The 21,421-nt window shown below is 47.1% G+C and overlaps 1 pseudogene; it reads right to left on the bottom strand.

Annotated features, from left to right (window-relative positions):
- Positions 1 to 21,421, bottom strand: part of LOC109305551 — a 66,852-nt pseudogene that overhangs the window by 45,068 nt on the left and 363 nt on the right.

The following is a 21,421-nucleotide window of genomic DNA, read 5'->3' on the forward strand; positions in this document are numbered from 1 at the left end:
CCAGCGGGCTTAGTTTAAAGCCCGGTGGAGCAGGTCAGCCAGCCTGGCTGAGAAGAGCCTCCTCCCCAGGGAGCACACTTTACTCCCTCGTCCAAGTCACTGATGAAGACAATGAAAAGTATCGGTCCAAGGACCGTGCCCTGCAGGATCCCACTGCCCACCTCCTTCCAGGTCATTAACTGATTGGTAAAGTACTCTGCTCTGCTACTACACAGGTTGGCTAGTTCAGGCTCATCAACTGGGCTTTTTACATTTTGAGGCAATGAAATTTATGTGAAACTGTTCCATTAGCATGTAGTTTTACCCTGAAAAGTAAACATGTTCTTTTGCAGTTCTAGGTATTTATCCCTCATCTGCTTCTCAACTCTTTACCAAATTACTAGTAATTAGCCTTAAACATCTGGGTGCTGGCTGAGATGGCTATGCTCAGTGCTTCCTCTCATTTGATGCTGGCTCTTCAGTGTTGGCTTCTCCTCAGCTTGAGGAGTTGGTTTTGGCTTCTTCTGATTTTGCACTTGACTTACACTGCATCTCTCTGATGAAAAAGCTGGGTGTTCCCACTGGATGGTAGGTTGTCTGGGTTCTCTTTGATGTCTTCTTGGGCCTGCAAAAGTTAAAGCTGTCCTCTGACAGACTTGGGTTTGTTCCCCTTTTAAATTCAATTGAAGATTAAGCAGGAGAAAATGTACAAATCATTGGTGGGTTCCTGTTTACAAAAGCTACAGAATTCCATTCCATTTTGCTCCCCTTTGAATTGTTGCAAATATTGGGAACCAGAAGTCTCTTTAAGTGTATAGCTTCTTCATTTTTTTTTAAACTAGCACTGGTTAAATTAATCCCAACAGTGAAAGCTACAAGAGTTAAGTTCACTCTTGTGCAAAAAACTAGCACAAGGAGTCTGTACCACTTCAGCCTTTGACATGGAGCTGAGGTGGGACCTGAAAAAAATCGTAGACTTTGTAGTAGCTTTTTGAACAGGGTCATTCTCATGCTTTGAGCCTGAAAATAGGCATGTGTGGCACGTGAACTCAGACTAGTGGGGTAGTGGAGCATCCCACAGGAGTGGGGGGGTGGGGTTTGCAGCCAGCTGGGAGTTGTGCAGCTAGCCAGGCACCGTGGTCAGTAGCGGGGAGGTGCAAACCCCACTGCTCCTGAGTGGCTGCAACTCCCTCCCTCCCCCACTGCCAGCCAGCTGCAAACCCCCACCCCCCACTCCCATGGAACACCCCACCAGTCTGAGTTTACCAGCCACACGTTGACAACCATAAGAGTATGGGGCTAGACTATCTAACCCAATATCCTGTCTCTCACACTGGCACAGAGTGCATGCTAAGGGAAAGAGTATTTATGCAGGGCCCAATCTAGCCCCCTTTGCCTTACAGCTTCCAGCATTTAGAGGCTTAAGAATTCCTAATCTGGAGTTTGAAGACCTACTTTATTGTTTAATGAAAAAGTGTCCATTCATCTTTTTTAACTTGCCTAACTTGTTGGGTTCTGCAACATTTTGTGACAAGCAATTCCACAAGTTAGTTGCACACTGGGTGCCATTTGCACGTGCTGAATAAACTCCAGTTTGCACCAGAGTTGGAGGGTTTGCACTGGAATTTATTGCTCGTACGTACAGCAGTGTTTACATGTGCATCTGGGACTGCAGCACATTTTGCTGAGACAGCACAGCCCTGGCTGGCTGAGGGGCTGTGGGTCAGCCTGCCAGCCTGGAGCTGTTCCCCTCCAGCTTGACATGCTACAAAAGGATTGGCTGGGGCATGAGGGTGCTACAATGTGGAGCTAGTGGGCAGGCAGCCCCCACAATGTAGCACCCTCCTGCCCCAGCCAGCCCTGGACACCATCTACATGTGAATTTTGGTGGAGTGAATAACTCCGCTGTAGGATAATACTTACATTAGGCAGTACTAACCTATGGCAGAGTTAATTAGTTTACTACAGCCGAATAGCTCCACATGTGTAGACGGAGGTACTTTATTGCAGAGCTAATTAGCCAATTCCACAGTAAACATCTCATGTAGATGCCCCCAGTGTGTGGCAAAGAATTTCTTTTTGCCATTTTAAAGTCTGCTTACTAATACTTTTCTTATATGTTCCCAAGTTCCTCATGTGCTTGACTTTCACTGTGTCACTAAACCCACCAAAGCCAAATCTAGGCACATGTCCAAGTCAGGGTCCTCAGAGAGAAGACTCATCATTGTAGGCTCTCCAAAAAAGTAAACTTGTGAGATAGATAAGCATTTACCCTTGTTTTTTCCCCTTTAAAGGAACCAAATATTTATGGGAGTAAGTTTCTACTTTATGTTGGGTCTGCGGTCCCATAAAGAGAATATAGAAAGATGCATTGCAGTAACAAGGACTCTGGAGAGTTCTGTGATTTTTTCTAAAGGATTGACATTTCTTAGCATCAGCATTGCCTGTTTTGGGAGCTGATGTTAATGCCTAATTGTCATTTCTTTGTTAGCAATTAAAACAGACGTGCTAATTTTGACTTGTATGGGGGGGGTCCACTTTGAGCAGTGAGGTTGGAATTGAAGAAACTGATTTTACTTGCAGTTTAGTCCCTGATTAGCCATGTGGCCTTGGGTAAATCACTGAATTGCTCTGTGCCCCTTGTGTAACATGGAAATGTCTGTAGCCTCCTTTTAAGGTCCATAGAAGAAAGGTAATAACACATGCAAACTGCTATTATACAATCCATTCCTGCAGCTAAAGCAATGTTGCAGTAAGAATAAATGGATCTTTAGAGGTTGGCCTTTCAAGCCTAGTATGCACACAAAGGATTGATAACCACCCTGTTTTACAATGAACATGGTGAATATGCTGTGTAATAATGTGGCTGTGAAGAACTGAAGCACTATTTTACACTTCAATTCCAAGGTGTTGGATGAATAGGAATGATAAGGCTCCTTTAAGAGCTTATTACCTTTTAGAGTGAGATACATTTGGAATGAAAGGTGCTATAAAGATCACTTAATATGTTAATTGCATGTAGAATGTCTCTAATTCTCTTCTCCTTTTCCTTCATGAGAGAACAAGGATAAGAACCAACCAGAAATAAAGGTTTAGTTTAGGTATTTAGTGTTTCAGAGGTAGATTAGTTAAGGCTGAGGTTTTTGGGTTTTGGTTTTGAGTTCACTTGATCCAGAGGCCTAAAGGACACAAATTTATGTGAAGTGACACAAAGGCAAAGGCTAGCAGAAAACCCTGTAGGCCAAGGCAATGCACCCCTTTTGCAAAGTTCTGTTTTGTGTATAAGAAGTAGTGGGCCCTGTTCTTGGGAGAAGTGACAATGACAGCAGCTAGCCCTAGTGCCCACTGTGGCAGGATACTGTTGTTGCCTGCCACTTTCAGGGCCGAGCCTAACATACAGCAGGTGCTTAATTGTGGCAGCCATTTTACATCCATGGCTGCCTATATAAACAGGGCAGTTTTCTGCTGGCAGGCCAGGCAGTAACATTCCCTAGCTGCAAGGCTCTTTGGAACATCCTGGAGGTAAGGGCAGGAGGTATAGGGGATGGTTTGGAGGCTCCTGGTCCTTGGCATGACCTATAACTGCCCTGCCAGGAGTGGGTGGCGTGGTGGGGCTCTCAGTGGTACGGGAGACCCCAGGAAATGCCAGGCTAATTACCACCATGGTGAAAGGTGAGTAGGGGTGCCTTAACCCCAGCCCTCACCTTTGGGTGGGCCTTATAACATAAGAGTAGGATAGGCCAGGTAATCTTCTGGAGGTGCCTGAGTCTGCTGGGTGGAGTGATGCAGAAGGGCTAGGCACGCTTCCAGGAGCACCTGAGGCAGGAATGGGGGACCCTGACCCATAAATGCAGGCAGGAGGCAAAAACACCACTGAGGTACTCGACTGGTCAATGCTGGGACCAGGACCAAAGAGTCAAAAGGGCCAGGGGCCCACTGCAAGGGAAGCCCATGAAGAGCTAAGAAGCTCGGAGTCCAGACTGGGCCTGAAATGGGACCAGGGCTTACAGAAGTCAAAGGTCCCCAGGGTTGGGCACCACAGCTAATGGGCGAAGGCAGTGATTGAGCTAACTGCCCATCTGTGAGGCTTGGGCCATGGTGTAGGGGTGGAACAGAGCCACAGATAGCCCCACAATATTGGGGTGTACAATGGGAAGCCTCCCGCCTTAGTTGACAACATTATTGATTACCAACAGCTGTGGTGGGCGAGACAGGTGGGCGGCATGTCCAGAGGCAGGTGGGAAACCAGCTCTGTGGCTAGTTAGGTACTTCCACTTGGCCACACCCACCTGTCTGGGTCATTCTGGCCTCCCAGTGTTACCAACTGCTGAGATAGACCAGTATAACAGTGTCACAAAGCCTATGTTCTATGGGGCTACCCTTGGGCACCCCGGGAGAAAACCACCTCCAACTATCCTGCCATGGCTTTGATCTTATGAAGAAAGAGGATGGTTCAGTAATATCATTTAGGGTTCCCACAGGGTTACTCATGTAGTGACGGGTTTATGATTTGGGGCTCTACCTGCCTCATACCCCATCCGCACTCCAGCCGTGCCATTGCCACAGATGAAATTGTCACCCCATTGAAGCCAATGGGCTTAATCAAGGCAGTTTGTGCCAGTCAAGTGCCAATGAAATGTTGTCATCCCTATTCCATGAGGTTGTAAGATGCTATTTGGCCATTATCAAAACACCCCAGTCTGAGGTATCCAGACAAATATTCAAAACAAGATAATAACAAAAGAAATAATAATATACTTCTGAGGCAGACGTGTGATATCTCTTATTCTTGGGATCATTGACAGGTAAGTCATTAGGTAACTCAAAAGCCCACGGCCAAGATCCTTCTCTTGGTTCAGGTTGCCCCAATACAATGTACCACCAAAAAGATAAATTTGGGGTTGGTAAACTCCTTTCTCAACTCAAGTAAAAGAAAATTCCTTGAATACCAGAAAAATAAATGCGAACTGCTTGATGAGGTCCTTTGGCTGGGCTGAACCTCTCAGGCCCTGGCAACCAGCCTTCATGGTTCTTCCTCCCAGAGAAGAAACAACTTGATTACCCCTTACCTGGGTCTGCTGTGTTTGTGGGGTTGAGTAAGATGGACTCCCTCTGTCTCCTCTGGTGTCTCCACTGCCTGGAGGCTGATCTGAACCCTGTTAGGTCCTCTGAATCCTGGACTCTTCTGCGTGGCATCTCTCTCCCTTTGAGTGAATCTGTTTCCTCTGTTATGTTGCTGTAGTCTCATTTCTTTTCTACATTACTCATGCGTTCCCTCTGAGCTGCATAGAACAGGTGCTGATAAATCAGCTCAGTAGTGCCATATGTTGCTTCTGTTCTCTCGCCACTCTACCCCTGCAGGTAAATCTAATGTGAGACCGGCCTTTCATGGGCTCCTCCCGGCTGGTCTGCTTCTGCCACCCATGTCCTCGCTGGTGCTTTCTAGCAAAGTTCACCCAAATCCCCGGGTCTTGCCATTACAAACAGGGCCCCTGGCCCTGCTACTGAAAGGTGGCATGGCCTCTTTAATGGTAGGGTCTTTGTAGCTTGGGGACAGGCAATCATCAAGGCAGGAGTTAAGAAACAGCTGTATGGGCAGGCTTGAACTATATAAGCCAAAAGCCTGTACCAGTCAGGGAAACCAGACCTGAGGGCCACAAGGAATGGGCTCTTAGCAGCAGGGGAAGTGGCATTGTTTAAGTTACAACTTGTGTGTGAGTGCCAAGCCTTGGGCCCTGTTGAAGGCAGCCCAAAGGCTACACCCAGAGGGGCTGAGTGGGGGACCAATAGGTCCAGGATCCCAGAGCAGGGCAGAGATATGGCTGGGGCCCAGCAGCCAAGCCTAGAACAGTGGGCCTTAGCTAAGAGACCAGCCAGAGTAGAGGGGCAGAATCTGGGAGGTTAGAAACCCCAACAAGAAAAGGAAGGCCTGAGATGGCCTGGAGGCTTCGGAACAAGTGTCCCACCCAATTGGTGATTTAAAACATCCACATGGCATGGGGCATGGTGTAGGGGCAGATTGGAGCCATGCACTAAACCAGGGGTTGCCAACTGGGGGTACGCTTGGGGACCGGGGGGTACACTGCCCCATGTCCAGCTGCCAGGGGGTACAATGATCCAAAAAGGTTGAAAACCCCTGCACTAAGCCCTTAAGATATACAAGGTGGAAAGAGTTGACCACAGGAAGATGGAGAGAGCACTGTGGGCTGGCTAGTCTCTGGGGACAACCTCCTGTTTATAAAGGTTTCATCAAGATGTGGTAGGAGAAGGCAGGGTGAAACCCAGAGAGACAAGGCACAGAGAGAGCCTAGCAGGGATGAGGGGGCTTGCCTGGGGCATCACAGCGCCCCTTAGGCGCCTAACCTGTTACAACCAGTCTAACTTAATTGGCCTAAATGGAAGCCATTGTCAAAAGGATCAGGCCCCATATGGTTACCTTGCTAAGTATCAGAGTTTTCATGTGAAAAATCCTCATGTGACTTTGCAAACATAGTATTAACATTCTTTTTTTCCTTATTTTTTAAAAAGGAAAAAATGTAAATAATTCCCATTTTCTTTAACTTATTGCTCATCTGTAAGAAAGAGAGCACAGTGTAAACTGAGGGATATAGATTAATTATTAACTAACCAACTCTCAGCTGCTTTACTACAGGCAGTTTGTCAACCCCTCTACTGGTTTTGGATCTGCGTTTTCATTGGCAAAGCCCAGTGATTTTTTTTTTTTTTTTTTCTGGTAATGCAGACCTGAAGCCAGCAAGGACAGCCAAAGTGACTGAGTATCTAAGATATCAATGGTTTAACTAAGGGTGCATGAGCACGGCATCAGCCACAGGTGCTGACTTAGAGGGGGAGCAAGATTGGTGGGTGCCACCACTGTCCAGGACACAGAAACAGAATGTTGTGCCTCTCTAGGAGCTGCACTGACATTTATATTCATGCTGAGGACTATCCTGGGGATTTGGACGCCCCTTTTCAGTTCCAAGCTCTACCCCAGATGTTACTTGTGACCCTGGGCAAGTAACTTAGGGTCCAACCTATATAAAGATTTAGGTGATTCACTGCCATTTTACGTTCTCAGGCCACTACAACTACATTGCGTCATTTTGGGAGCTGGTGCAAACAAAGCAGGATGTACCTAGAAGTGTTTCCCAGCATAGGTTGGAGATGACATGTCCTAATGTTTGCTACTGCTGGGCCTCAGCAGAGCCACATAAGTCCTGTCAAAGCCAAGCACCTTGGTGCCCCTTAGCTCATGCCTAAGCCCTTTCAGGTTTGACCAATGAGGTGTTCTTTCAAGCTATTTGGCTTTCAGGGGTCTATCTAATTAGCTATCTCAGAGCAGGCTTAAGCATACACAAAGCAATAAGGAGGAGCATCCCTTTGTACAGCGGACTAGAAGCTAGAGGATTCAAACACAGGGGTGTAAGAAGTAATAGGTCAAATTCCTTCTTTCATAGTTTCATAGCTGTTAGGTCCGGAACAGATCTCAATAGATCATCAAATTCAACCCCCTGCCCTGGGCAGGAAAGAGCGCTGAAGGCAAGCGGCCTTGTAAGCCATAGGTATTCAGGGGGGAGGGAGTGGAGTCTCAATGACTCCCAAAACTGCTCTGACAATTTCTGGAGAATAATATTAGTTAATTGGGAGCACCGGAGACTGTGGTGGCCCTTTCAGGAAACTGCCTCTGTGAATAAGGGTACACAAGTTGGGGAGCAGGAGCATAGGGAGCAGGGTGCATGTGTGCCACACACACACATGTACCACCTTACCTTGGCATCGGAGGCAGCAGCTGCGGAGGAGACAGAGGCGAGGGCAGCAACAGCTGACTCCCCCTAAGGTAAGTGGGGCAGAGGGTACAGCACAGCTGAAGTGAATCCGGAGGAGAAGCCCTTCGGAGCCCTCTTAGCTCATCCAACAGGAGGCCACGCTCCAGAGCCACATGCGGGCATGAGGTAGCTGCCCAGAGCGGAACTTCCAGTGAGCAAAAGCAGAGGTGCAGCTCTGCAGACATGGTGCAGACACAGAGCACGGCTGCCAGGGGCTCCGCCCTGGCACTGCTGCCTGCCATGGGCTTTTCTGAGGCCTCCTTCGAGATGGAGCTCATGGCGGGGTCAGTGGCCCCTTGCTCCCCTGTCTGTGGGGTGGGGGAGCTTGGTGGGCCTGGTGGTCCCCTTGCCTGTCCCTCCTGTGCACGACTTAGGGCCCTGGAGAAACAGGTGAGGGAGCTCCAGGCTGAGGGGGATCAGGGATGCAGAGGATAAAATTGATGCCTATCTCTGTTCTCTGCAGGCCTGGTCACCCACAGTACAGCCCCCACAGGAGACGCATCCAACGCAGGAGTGGCAGAAGGTGTCCAAATCCAGAGCTGCTAGGCCTAGAGTGGTGGAAGCTCCCCAGATTCACCTGGGGAACAGGTTTGATGCCCTAGCAGCTGTGACAGAGAAAGGCAGAGGAATTGCCTCTGGCAGGGATGATACCACTCGCCACATGACAAGGAATGGGCAGAGAGCGAACATCAGCAGGAAGAAATGCCGGGTCCTTATCATTGGAGACTCCATCCTATGAGGACTGGAAGGTCCCATCTGCCGGCCTGACTCCATGGCGCGAGAGGTCTGCTTCATGCCTGGGGCTCATGTTAGGGACATCACGGAGAGGATCCCAGCCTATGTCCAACCTGCAGACCAGTACCTCATGGTTGTCATCCACATGGGAACACATGACGCGGCCAGGGGCAACCCTGACCACATTATGAAGGAATTCGAGGCTCTGGGGGACAAGCTTAAGGAGGTGTTATTCTCCTCTCTTCTTCCAGTGAATAGGTGGGGACAGCGACCCAAGGCCTGCATTGGTGAGGTCAACCAGTGCTTATGCAGTTGGTGCCGCCAGGCAGGCCTTGGGTTCCTAGATAATGACCCATGCTTTTGGGTGGGGGACTTGCTGGTGCAGGATGGGCTTCACCTTTCTCCTAAAGGCAAGCATATTTTCTCTTTTAGGTTGGCTGATCTCATATGGTGAGCTTTAAACTAGCATCGCTGGGGGAGAGGGCCGCAGGAAGACAAGGAGACACCACCCAAGTAAGACAGGTGACAAATGCAAGGAGTGCCCAGGTAAAAAATAGGGGTCCAGACAGTCTCCCAAATCGGGGGATGGCACACACAGCTATGCAAGGCCTTAAATGCCTATATACCAATGCTCATAGTATGGGGAACAAACAGGAGGAACTCGCCTTCAGAATAGCAAGTTCAAACCCAGACATAATAGGGCTTACAGAAACGTGGTGGGATTCATCCCACGACTGGGCAGTTAACATTTGGGGCTATAGGCTTTACAGGCAAGATAGAGAAGGAAGGAAAGGCGGGGGTGTGGCGTTCTATGTCAAGGAGCAATACACATCCTCTGCCAGCAGAATGGGTCAGAGGAGGGGCAAGCTGAAGTGCTCTGGGTTAAGATACAAGGGGGCCGTGGGGAGAGGGATTTAATGGTGGGGGTCTACTACAGACCCCCCAACCAAGGCGAGGAGCTGGACCAGGAATTTTCAGGCCAGCTTGCAGAGGCACTTAAGGCAAGGGATGTAGTTATCATGGGTGATTTAAATTACCTGGACATCTGCTGGGAGGAACAGTCAGCCAGGTCAGACTGTTCTAGGAGGTTCTTGGCCGAGATACAGGACCTCCATTTAATTCAGGAGGTGCACAGTCCCACCAGAGGAAATGCCCTGTTGGACCTGATCCTGGCCACAGGCAATGACCTGGTAAGGGGCCTCTAGGTTCTTGACCACCTGAGTGATAGCGATCATCGCTTGCTGGAATTCACCATCCAGCACAGGGCATGCAGCAAGGTGGTAGCCCTAGACTTCAAGAGGGCCAACTTCAATGAGTTGAGGAAATTAGTGGGAGAGGCACTGGGGTTCTCGAGAGCAGGGGAACTCAGTGTCCAAGAAGAGTGGTCATTCCTTAAGGAGACAATACTCAGGGCCCAAGGGGTGACCATCCCAACAAGAAGCAAGGGGGCAAGAAAGCCCAAAAGCCCCCCTGGCTCACCAAGTGCATCTGGGAATGCCTGATTGCCAGAAAGGTGGTGTATGCCTGGTGGAAGGGGGGTGCTATCTCCAAAGAGGAGTATACCTCCTCTGCTCAGGCCTGTAGGGGGGCTGTCAGGAAAGCTAAGGCGGACATAGAGCTAAGAATAGCGTCCAAGATCAAAGATAATAAAATGTCCTTTTTCAAATATATAGGGAGGATGAAGAAAGCACTGGGAAACATGGGCCCCCTGCAAGATACGCTGGGCAATCTGGTGGTTGCGCCAGAGGAGAAAGCAGACCTCTTTAAACAATTCTTCACCTTCATTTTCTTGTGCAGGGACTGGGACTTCCCCACCGTGATGCAAGACTGACTCGAGGAGAACGCCTCCAGACCTTAGGTTGGGGAGGACGGGGTTAGAGAGCTTCTGGAGGGGCTGGATGTGTTCAAATCAGTGGGTCCAGATGCTCTCCACCCCAGGGTGTTGAGGGAGCTAGCAGGGATCATTGCAGGGCCCTTGGCATGGCTTTACGAGTGCTTGAGGTGCTCGGGCCAGGTGCCAGATGATTGGAAGATAGCCAATGTGGTCCCCATCTTTAAAAAAGGGAGGAGGGAGGACCCGGGCAACTATAGGCCCGTCAGTCTTAACTCAATCCTAGGGAAATTCTTCGATAAGATCATCATGAAGCACATCTGTGATGGGCCGGCTTCAGGGATGATGCTCAAGGGCAACCAACACAGTTTCATTAGGGGCAGGTCATGTCAGACCAACCCGATTGTCTTTTATGATCAGGTCACAAAGGCAATGGTTGCAGGTGTCACCATGGATGTAGTCTTTCTGGATTTCAGCAAGGCCTTTGACACCGTCTCCACCCCATCCTCATTAAAAAACTAGGTGACTGTGGCATTGATGTCTACACAGTCAGATGGATTGCAGATTGGCTGTATGGTCATACTCAGAGGGTGGTGGTGGATGGGTCATATTCAACCTGGGGAGAAGTGAACTGCGGAGTCCCCCAGGGCTTGGTCCTTGGGCCCGTGTTGTTCAATTTCTTTATCAGTGGTTTGGACAATGGGGTGAAAAGCAATCTGTTTAAATTTGGTGATGATACCAAAATTTGGGGTGAGATGAGTGAGCACGCTAGTAGGGAGGGAAAGATTGCAGCAAGACCTGGATAGGTTACAGGGGTGGGCTAACAAAAACAGGATGCTTTTCAATACTGACAAGTGCAGGGTGCTGCACTTGGGCAGTAGTAACCAGCAGCATGCTTATAAGATGGGAAACTCCCTTCTTGAGAACACGGAGGCAGAAAGGGATCTTGGAGTCATTATTGACTCCAAGATCAACATGGGCCGACAATGAGAGGTCACGGTTGGCAGGGCTAACCAGACCTTGTTGTGCATCCACAGGTGCATCTCAAGCAGATCCAAGGAGGTGATCTTCCCCCTCTACGCAACGCTGGTCAGGCCACAGCTGGAGCACTGCAGCCAGTTCGGTGCGCCCCATTTCAGGAGAGATGTGGACAACACTGAAAAGGTCCAGAGGAGGCCACCCACATGATCAAGGGACAACAGGGCAGACTCTACAATGAGAGACTGCGGGACCTAAACCTGTTCAGCCTTCACAAGAGAAGGCTGAGGGGGAACCTGGTGACCATCTATCAGCTCACTAGGGGGGACCAGAAGGGTCTGGGAGAGACCTTGTTTCCCCTAGTGCCCCCTGGCATAACAAGGAATAACAACCTTAAGTTGTTGGAGAATAGGTTTAGATTAGACATCCGTAAGAACTACTTCACAGGGTGGCTAGGATCTGGAACCAACTTCCAAGGGAAATGGTGCTGGCTCCCACCCTGGGGGTCTTTAAGAAGAGGCTTGATGCCTACCTGGCTGGAGTTATTTGAGCCCAGTTTTTCTCCTGCCCAGGTGGGGGGTGGGACTTGAAGATCTACAAGGTCCCTTCCAACCCCTACTTCTATGAATACCACTGTGAATTCATACCTTTCTCTTATGGACCACTGTGAGAGAAGGAAGATCTATGCTGCCTACAGTATGCCCCAAATTGTGGCAGCTGTACCTTTATGATAATGACTGTAATCAGATCTCATGCTTCAAGCCCTCAAAAAAGCTTAGAAGGAACCCCCTCTCCCACAATGCACAATTGCCCAGACTTTTTTTTTTTGTTTTGAGGAGGAAGAGCTTTTGTCTCACGTACAAGAGTTTGGATACAGCTGAAGAAAGGACCTCAGAGTGGACTAACACTCTCAGGTCATCAGTGGATCTCCTTTCTTGGATGTCAAGCTACTGTGTCTTACTCACATGCTCAGCATCAAACTGACCGCCAGGTTTGGTGTGTGAAAAGAATTTCCCCCTAGAGATTCAGGGATCTGCCTGGAAACATGTTTATCTTTCTTTGCAGTGCAGCTCATGATTTACTTGCTGGGATGATCTGGACATATCTCACCTAGTCATTTACAGGCTATTGTAGAGGCTTAGATGTTGCTAGTATTTCATTCTCCCTTTTTCTCTGCCTCTGATGTAGTTTAATCTAATAAAGACTAAAATATTTTAGTTACACTTCATCCAATAGCTAGGGTTTAACTAGGTGAAATGAAGTAGTCTGTGTTATTACAAGAGGTCAGACTAGATGAACCTTTTTTAAGTTCAGAGCACCCCTCCAAAACCCTTGTTGAATTTGGTGCTTTACCAACTCCCAGTCAAAAACCACTGTTGCATTGTCTCAGCTTACCTCCCTAGTTCTCAACCAGGATGTTGCTGTGTGTTCTGCCTGTAGCAGGATTCTGATAAATCTAAAACTTGTTCATCAACCGTGATAAATCTAAGACTTGAACAGAGGCATAAAGGAAATGTAAAGGTTCTGAGTTTCTGAGACTTCAAACTCCTGGGGCTGCATTTTTCTTCCAGGCTAATGAAAAGGGAATTGGTAAGAATTTATTTAGATCATTCTCTCAACAGTGGACTGCACTTTATACCATTTAGAGGGAGTCATCTAGAAAGCCAAGTAGGTAATAAATTAGACTGTGTATTGCCAGTTGGAAGTGGCCTGATAAAGACTGAATAAGCAAAGACTGAGGCTTGAATAAGCATGACAAAGCTCACACCTTGTGTCTAATTCTGATTTAACTGTGCTAATACACCACTGCTGCTGTCAATGGAATTGCTTGCCTGACTCTCTGTTGTAAGTGAAAGCAGAAGCATGCCTGTGGATTTTTAGGCATATGAAAATGTCCCTGTTTATACATATATTTTTCTTAGAAACTTTATACTAATAACCTGCAAGATGCATTGGCATCATTCAGATATACCTAGAGAGTCTGAAAGCCATATATGGATTATATTTACACAGGTGAGAATATAGGGTGACAGCATCTAGGCAAAAAGACTTGCTTTATAATTGCATCCATGTACAGATTTCCCTTGCTTCACGCTATACATGTGGTGCTGGAAAATAGCAAATAACTTGAATTCGCAAAGAGGAAACCCACTTTACAATGTAACAACTAGGGATACTTTCCAAGACCTTGACTGTACTGACCCCCAGACTGATTTCTACCATTCTTACAAGACAATTTAGTACTCACCAACAGCAGGCAGTACACACAAGCACAGGGTGGTGGTGAATGTTTAGTTGGTGGGGATGGCAACTACAGAAACACGTCACGGACAGTGAGTGAAGAGCACAGATCCACACAGGAAACTATATTTTGGTGCGTGTCACCCCCACATCACACTGCACAAAGCAGCTGGCTGCGGGTTTCAACCACACCGATCACATAAGAGTAAACTTGCCTCCAATATAACAAATTTTTGATATAAAAAGGGTCATCACATAAGAGTGAATTTGCACATGCAGAACCCACATAAAGTGAAGGAAACCTGTAAATGAGTTCAGATTTTGTCATGTTTCTGTTGGGTCTATTCCAGCTTCCTTTAAAGTCAATAGAACTTAGCCATAGATTTCAGTGGGAAAATGATCTTTCTATAGTTTAGCCTATTCTTGGCAGGATTTGGGGGTCATATGGTTTGTGAAGTAAGGTTCTTCACTTGCACTTTTGCTTCTGTGTGCACATGATTTTACTAAATCCTAATCTGTCCCACTGTCTGTATTGTATACAGAGGGTATGAGTATAAGGTGTGCATACATGGAAATGCCAAACCAAAAAGTGCAGTGATAGTGTTCTGCTTAACTGCATTTTTCTCTCTAAAAAGAGAAATAACTTCATTTAGTAAGTGACATTCTGATTTCTTCTAGATAACAATGAAGTTACCATAGTGATGACTGAAAAATAGCTAAGCTTTCATAAAACCATATGGAAGGGGGAAGAAACACTTGTTTTGTTACATTTACAAGTGAAGATCCTGCTTGTGGATATTTTAAGATAGCCAAGATTTGTAGATGTTTGATGTTCTTGTCTCAGCCCAACTATATAAGTAATAAATCCCCAAACAACAAATGGTCCAAAAATAATAATGAAAAAAAGAACCCAACTGCTGTAGTTCACATCTGGGAGCTTATGGACTTGAAGGTGGGAGACAACTCAGTTATTTTAGCAGCAGTCATTGGAGAGACTGGTTCTTGACATGTCCTGGTATACCTGCAGTCAGGCAATGCTATTCAAGTTTTTAACTTTGTTTCTGCATATCAGGCTGCTCCCCTGTTCCCAAAGAATGTTAAAATCCATGAAAAATAAGATCTATTTTAAAATTTTAAAAATTAATGTTGCAGATATAACTACTTACTAATTGATTCTGAGTATGTATTTGCCTTCTATAACTCTGCAGTGTACCCAGCCCCTGCCAGCCCCTGCCATCCCCCTCTCCCCCCACAGTGGTATTCTCTGGCCTTGATCTGGTCTACCTACACAGTTTCCAGGTGTCTCCTGGCCCTTTGGAATAACATTTATTCCCAAATAAATGGGAAGCCTTGCTCTTGAGAAATCATCATCCACTGCATCCAGATGTCCAAGAACTGCCCCCCTCACTAGATTCTCTTCTCCCAGCTCTCTGTTGGCCAACACTCAAAGGGCGGCCAAAGAAAACAGTACAAAGTCACACTCAAGGTCACCCTCAAGCATGGAGACGTCAACACCAACAACTGGGAGGAGCAACCTGCTGACTGCTCAGTGAAGGCATGCACCACTTTGAGGCCCAATGACTCAATACCAAGGCAGAGCAGTGGTGGAAGAGGAAGGAGAAGGAGGCCAATCCAGGGCTGCAAATCCCACTCCCCCATGCAACAATATGCCCTCATTGCTGAAGAAAATGTGCATCCAGAATCGGGCTCCTCAGTCACCTGAGGATCCATCAAGCCTGACAGATGTCATCCTCGACTACAAGAGAGTGCTGTTGCTGCCGATTCCCAAATTGTTATTCCTCAAAGTATTCAAAACAACCATCCTTGACCTTCAATACACTGAAGACTGCACCATCCTTGCTCATGATGAAAAAGACCTTTGAACTGTGGTGGATCTCTTCAGAGAAGCCCACCAAAATTTGGGCCTCTCTCTCAACATTGAGAAAACTAAAGTGTTTTATCCATCTCCTTCAGGTCATGTATATGACCCTCTTCCCAAACTACCATTGAGGAAAATTTCAATATCAAGAACTGGGAGATTTTGGCTGGTAACCTACTTCAATGGTGCCACAACCTCAATGAAAGATCAGCCTGCTTCAAGGTAAAATGTCTTGCCCTTGAAGCAGAACAGAAAGATCAGAGGAAGAATAAGGAGAAAAATTCCAACCTATGGCCTACTTTGCTCTACGAAAAGACCTGCAAACTCTGTGGACAGATACGTGGCTCAAGGATTGGACTCTTAAATCACCTCAAGACTCATCAGTGAGCCATGGTAGAAATCATCCTTGAATCCAGGGACTGCTGACAATGGAATAACATTTGTAAAATGGCATCTGCATCATTTTGCAATAAAATATTTGGGTGAGTTTGGAATTAAAAATGATCCCTTAAATTTAGCATTGTTAACCTCCATGTCTTTTTTGTCAGTTTCACGCCTGAACTAATATTTGTACCAGAAAACTATATAAAAGTATAACCACATTTGCAGGACAGATTTTCCTGTGCAGATCTCTGTACTAATGTGACTGTACACTACTGCTAATGCTACCCAGTATGCTGTTAGCTTTTTTGCCAACAGGGGCACACTGTTGACTCATATCCAGCTCCTTGCACACTGTAACCTCCAGGTCCTTTTCTGCAGAGACGCTGCCCAGTCAGCCAGCCCCCAGCCTGTACGTCGGATTGTTCCTTCCTAAGTGCAGAACTTTGCACTTGTCCTTGCTGAACCTCATGAGATTCCTTTTAGCCCAATCCTCCAATTTGTCTCGGTTACTCTCACTCTGAATCCTAGCCCTACCCTCTAGCTTATTTACTACTCCCTCAGCTTGGTGTTAGCCATGAAATTGCTTAAGGTGCAATCCATCCCATCTTTCAAATTGTTAATGAAGATATTGAACAAAACCGACCCCTAGGGCACTCCACTTGATACCAACTGCCAACCAGAGTTTGAGCCATTGATTCCTACCCATTGAGCCAGATGATTCAGTCAGCTTTCTCTCCACCTTAAAGTCCATTTATCTAACCTATACTACCTTAACTTGCTTACAAGAATTTAGGACAGTGTGAAATGGTTGTATTTCCATTCGGGTTCGGATTCGGCTGTTTCAGAGGACAGTGATTCATTTTGGTGTTTTGGATCACTATCCTGTTTCGTTTTGGCCAAATATGTTTCAGAGATTTGGCTCTGCTGAATCTACTCTGAATCTGTTTCAAATGGGCTGCAAGGGAAGCTTTGCAGGGCCCTACCTAGCTGGGCGGGGTTGCAGAGCCTGGGGCTGCAGGGCCCCAGTAGGCAGCAGGATGCAGCTATGGGTGGCTCATCTGGGGGAGGGCCACAGTGGCCTTCTATGCAGGTGAGGAGTCCCCCACATGGATCCCTGATCCCTGTCACGCTGGGTTGTGGGGCAGGGAAGCAGTGTAGACTGCTGAACAAGTCTGCTGGTCCTTGATGCACAACTTGGCTCTGCAAGGAGCAGAGTTCTGAACTGGGGGTCTCCTTCCCACCGCTGACCACCCCGCACTGCCCTCGCAGATGTCTGCTCCCTGTGAAGCCAGGTCGCGTGGCAGGGACCAGCACAACCCTGCCACACAAGCTGACTCCACAGGAAGCAGAGACCCATGCCAGGGTCTCTTGCCACCACTGCCCACCCTTTGCAGCCCCAGATCTCTGCTCCCTGCAGAGCCAGGTCATGCAGCAGGGACCATCACTGGCCTGCTACATGACCTGGCTCCACAGTGAGCAGAGATCTGCACTGGGGTCTCCTCACCACTGCTTCGCACGTTGTGTAGACCTGTGTCACTAGGGCAGTGCGGGGCAGGCAGCAGCATCAAGAAGACCCCCAATACAGATCTCTGCTCCCTATGGAGTCAAGTTGCATGGCCGAGCAGAAGCGTACAGCTATTTCCCTGCAAGCCCACCTCTGAAACTCTGAAATTTTCCAAAACATTTCAGAAACGTTTTGATGCCTCATTTGATGCCAGTTTGATGCCTCATTTCATTTCAGAGATTTTTCTGAGCTTTCTGTTTCGATTTGGATTTGGTGTTTTGGGTGCTGAAATGGCCTGAAACACCTCTGAAACAAAAAGGCTGCCAAAATTTTGCACAGCCCTAAAAGAATTCTCAAAAGCCTTGCTAATTTCAAGGCATATCATGTCCCCCATTCACAGAGCCAGTCATCTCATCACTGAAGGAAGTCAGATTGGTCAGGAATGACTTGCCCTTGGTGAATTCATGCTGACGGTTCCTAATCACTTTTTTCTCCTCCAAGTGCTTAGAAATGGATTGGTCTATAGAACCCTGGATTGTCTTTTTTCCCGTGCTTAAAGATGGGCACTATATTCGCCATTTTCCATTTGTCCGGGACCTCCCCTGATTGCCATGAGTTTTCAAAGATTTCATAGATGTTAGAGCTGGAAGGGACCTCAAAGATCGTCAAGTCCAGCCTCCAGCCCCAGTGAGATAATGCCAGTGGCTCTGCAGTCACATCAGCCATCTCCCGTACCACCATGAGATGCATTGCACTTGGTCCTGTGGGCTTGTACACATCCAGCATTTTGAAATAGTCCCCAACATAACCTTTCACCACTGAGGTTGGCTCACCTTCTCCCCTAACTGTGCTGCCTGGTGCAATAGTCTGGGAGCTGACCTTGCCTGGGAAGACTGAGGCAAAAATGGCATTAAGGACTTGGGCCTTTTCTGCATCCTCTGTCACTAGCTTGTCTCCCATATTCAGTAAGGGACTCATACTTTCCCTGATCCTCCTCTTGCTACTGACATACTTGTAGAAACCCTTCTTGTTACTCTTCACTTCCCTTGCTAACTGACACTCCATTTGTGCTTTGGTCTTCTTGACTTCATCCCTGCATGCCCAAGCAATATTCTTATACCCCTCCCTATTCATCTGCCTAAGCTTCCACTTGTAAGCTTCCTTTTTGTGTTTTAGCTCACTGAATAGTTATCTGCTAAGCCAAGCTGGTCACCTGCCATATTTACTATTTTTCCTGCACTTTGGGATGGTTTGTTTCTGGGCCATCAGTAAGGTTTCATTAAAATACAACCAGCTGTCCTGGACTCCTTTCCATCTCAGACTGGCTTCCCAGGGGATCCTGTTGATCAGTTTCCTGATGTGCCTTTCATTTGTTTATATTCAGAAAGCTCCTGTCCTGTACAAGGCACAGATAGATTAGATGATTTGCTGAAGGTGAAATAGAAAAGCTCCAGGAGAGTGAATAATTAAAGCCAGATACTTTGGGCACAACTCTGGTGTCTTCATTACAAGAACATGTGTCCCATCTGTCCTTTCCTAAAGCAACTGTGTCGGTTCTTCAACACTACTTCAGAATGAATGGTGATAAATAGTTTTATTATCAACATTAGTAGATGTCACATAGCATGTTCACAGGGATCAGAGGAACCAGTTTACAGCAGACTAATCCAAATGTGAAGAACAATGTACCTATGGTAGCACCAAACCCTCAGCTAGTGAATTCTGGCTTAGCTCCCTGTCTGAGGGGTTCTTCTCTTCCTCCTCCCACCAGTCCCTCATGCGTTTTTCAACTTGCAGGTGCAAGACCCAAGAATTGTGGCATCTTCATGTACTCATGACCAAAAGCCAATAGAATGCTGCAGTAATGGGACAAGCTTATAATGGGACAAGCTTGGAGCCCTCCAAGCTTGGAGGGCTTGAAGGGCTCCAAGTGTGAAGATCAGTTGGGAGTATGAGGTGTACTCAGCCATGCTGGGAGAGCCTCAGAGTCAAATTGTTCTTTGTGCTACAGTTGGCCCCTCTGTAAAGCTTCTGCCTGCAGCTCTGGGGGTGGTAAGAGGGGACTGGGTGACAGCTCTGCAGCATTTGGAGGGCCTCAAAGAAAAGGTCAGGTGGTGGAGCAGAAATGATTTCCTCAGCACTTAATGCCAGTTAAGGAAAGGATCCTACTTTCCCTGGTTTAGAGTGCACCAGTACCTTGTGCTTTCTTCTAAGACAAGAGACTTGTATATTATCCTCCCTCTAAGTTCCATCTTTGAAGAGCTAAACAAAACAAGGTCTTTCACAGTCTCGCTATGGGACTGTTTTTTCCAGCCTTTAAAGAAATGATGGGAGGTACATAATAGACTGACATCCCAGGGTCTAGGGTGGATTATCCTTCCCTATTGTTTATCCCTCAAGCATTGGTGAGACCACAGCTGGAGTACTACGTCCAACTTTGGGCATCACACTTTGACAAGGACATGGCAAAGATTGAAAGAGTCCAGAGAAGGGCCACCCATATGATCAGAGACTTGCACAGCAAGCTATATGGGAAAGGGTTGAGGGACCTGGGACTCTTCAGCCTGAAAAATAGAAGGCTGAAAGGAGACTTGGTAGCAGCTTAGCACTATGACAAGGGCATACATCAAGGACTCAGTGAACAACTGTTCACCAGGGCTCCCTTAGGGAAAACCAGGAGTAATGGTCACAAACTCCTAGAAGACCATTTCAGGATCAACCTTAGCAAAAACTTCTTCATGTATAGGGTGTCTACACTGTGGAATAAACTCCCTCTAGAGGTGGTGCAATCACCTACTCTGGAAATCTTCAAGAGGAGACTGGACCTTGCTGGGGTCACCTGACTCCAGTTGTCCTTCCTGCTTCATGCAGGGGGGCTGGACTCAGTGATCTTCCAAGGTCTCTTCCAGCCTCACAGTCCAACAATCGATGAATCTATGAACTCCACTGCTCCTTGAAAATCAACAAGTAATGGACATATTCAAAATCTGTTGAAGAAACTCCCATTCCCTCCCTTCTTTCTGTGCCCACCTCCAACAATAAGATAAACCAATCCTCCTGCCAAACAACTAAAGTTCATTCAGAAGTCGGAAGGTTATTTTCTTAAACATTGTCAGAGGGATATCATGTTAAGTTGTGGGGCTTGATTAGCAAGGGATCTGTTATAGAGAATGGGAGGAAGAGAAGGATGGCGGGGGAGTGGGGAGGCAGCTATCACCTGATGGTGCAGAGTTCTGATGAGGGGCTGAGAAGCAAAACCTGCCAAATTCGGGTCATGGGGTGACAGTATCAGCTTCTTGCAGACCCTTATAGGCATATGCAGGCCTGGGAGTTGGGTAATGTGGTGGGGAGGAAAATCAAGGTCAAGGTGGAAGACAGGGAATGCTTCCCCAGCAATAAATACAGTTAGCGGAGCAAACAATATGCTGGCATACATCAACTGATGCATCTCATGCAACACTAAGGAAGTAATTCTTTCATTCTACTCAGCACTGGTGAGGCTGCAGCTAGAGTAATTCATCCAGTTCTGGGTGGCACACTTCAAGAAGGATGTGGAGAAATTTGAGAGAATCCAGAGAAGAGACACTGGTATGATTAGAGTCCTGAAAAGAGGGCTATATGAGGAATGGCTGACAGTTATGAAAGTGTATAGCCTAGGAAAGAGAAGATTTGGGGAGATTTGGTGGCAGCTTACAAATATATCAGGGGTGAACACCAGGGGCTAGGTGAACAACTATTCACCAAAGCACCCCAGTGGAAAATCAGGAGCAATGGTCATAAACTCCTAGAAGAAGGTTTCTTCAGACTGGATACAAGGAAAAACTTCTTCATGGTTCATAGATTTAATAGATTTCGTAGACATTAGGGGCTGGAAGGGACCTCAAGAGATCATTGGGTCCAGCCCCACTGCCATAGGTGGGAAGTCAGCTGGGATCAAGTGATCCCAGCAAGAAATACAGGCATACCTTGCAGATATTGCGGGTTTGGTTCCAGATCACCACAATAATGCGAATATCGCAATAAAGTGAGTCACACGAATTTTTTGGTTTCCCAGTGCATATAAA

The sequence above is a fragment of the Crocodylus porosus genome, unplaced genomic scaffold (genome assembly GCF_001723895.1).
Source record: "Crocodylus porosus isolate Cpor-Errol unplaced genomic scaffold, CroPor_comp1, whole genome shotgun sequence".
In the NCBI taxonomy this organism is placed as follows: Eukaryota; Metazoa; Chordata; order Crocodylia; family Crocodylidae; genus Crocodylus; species Crocodylus porosus.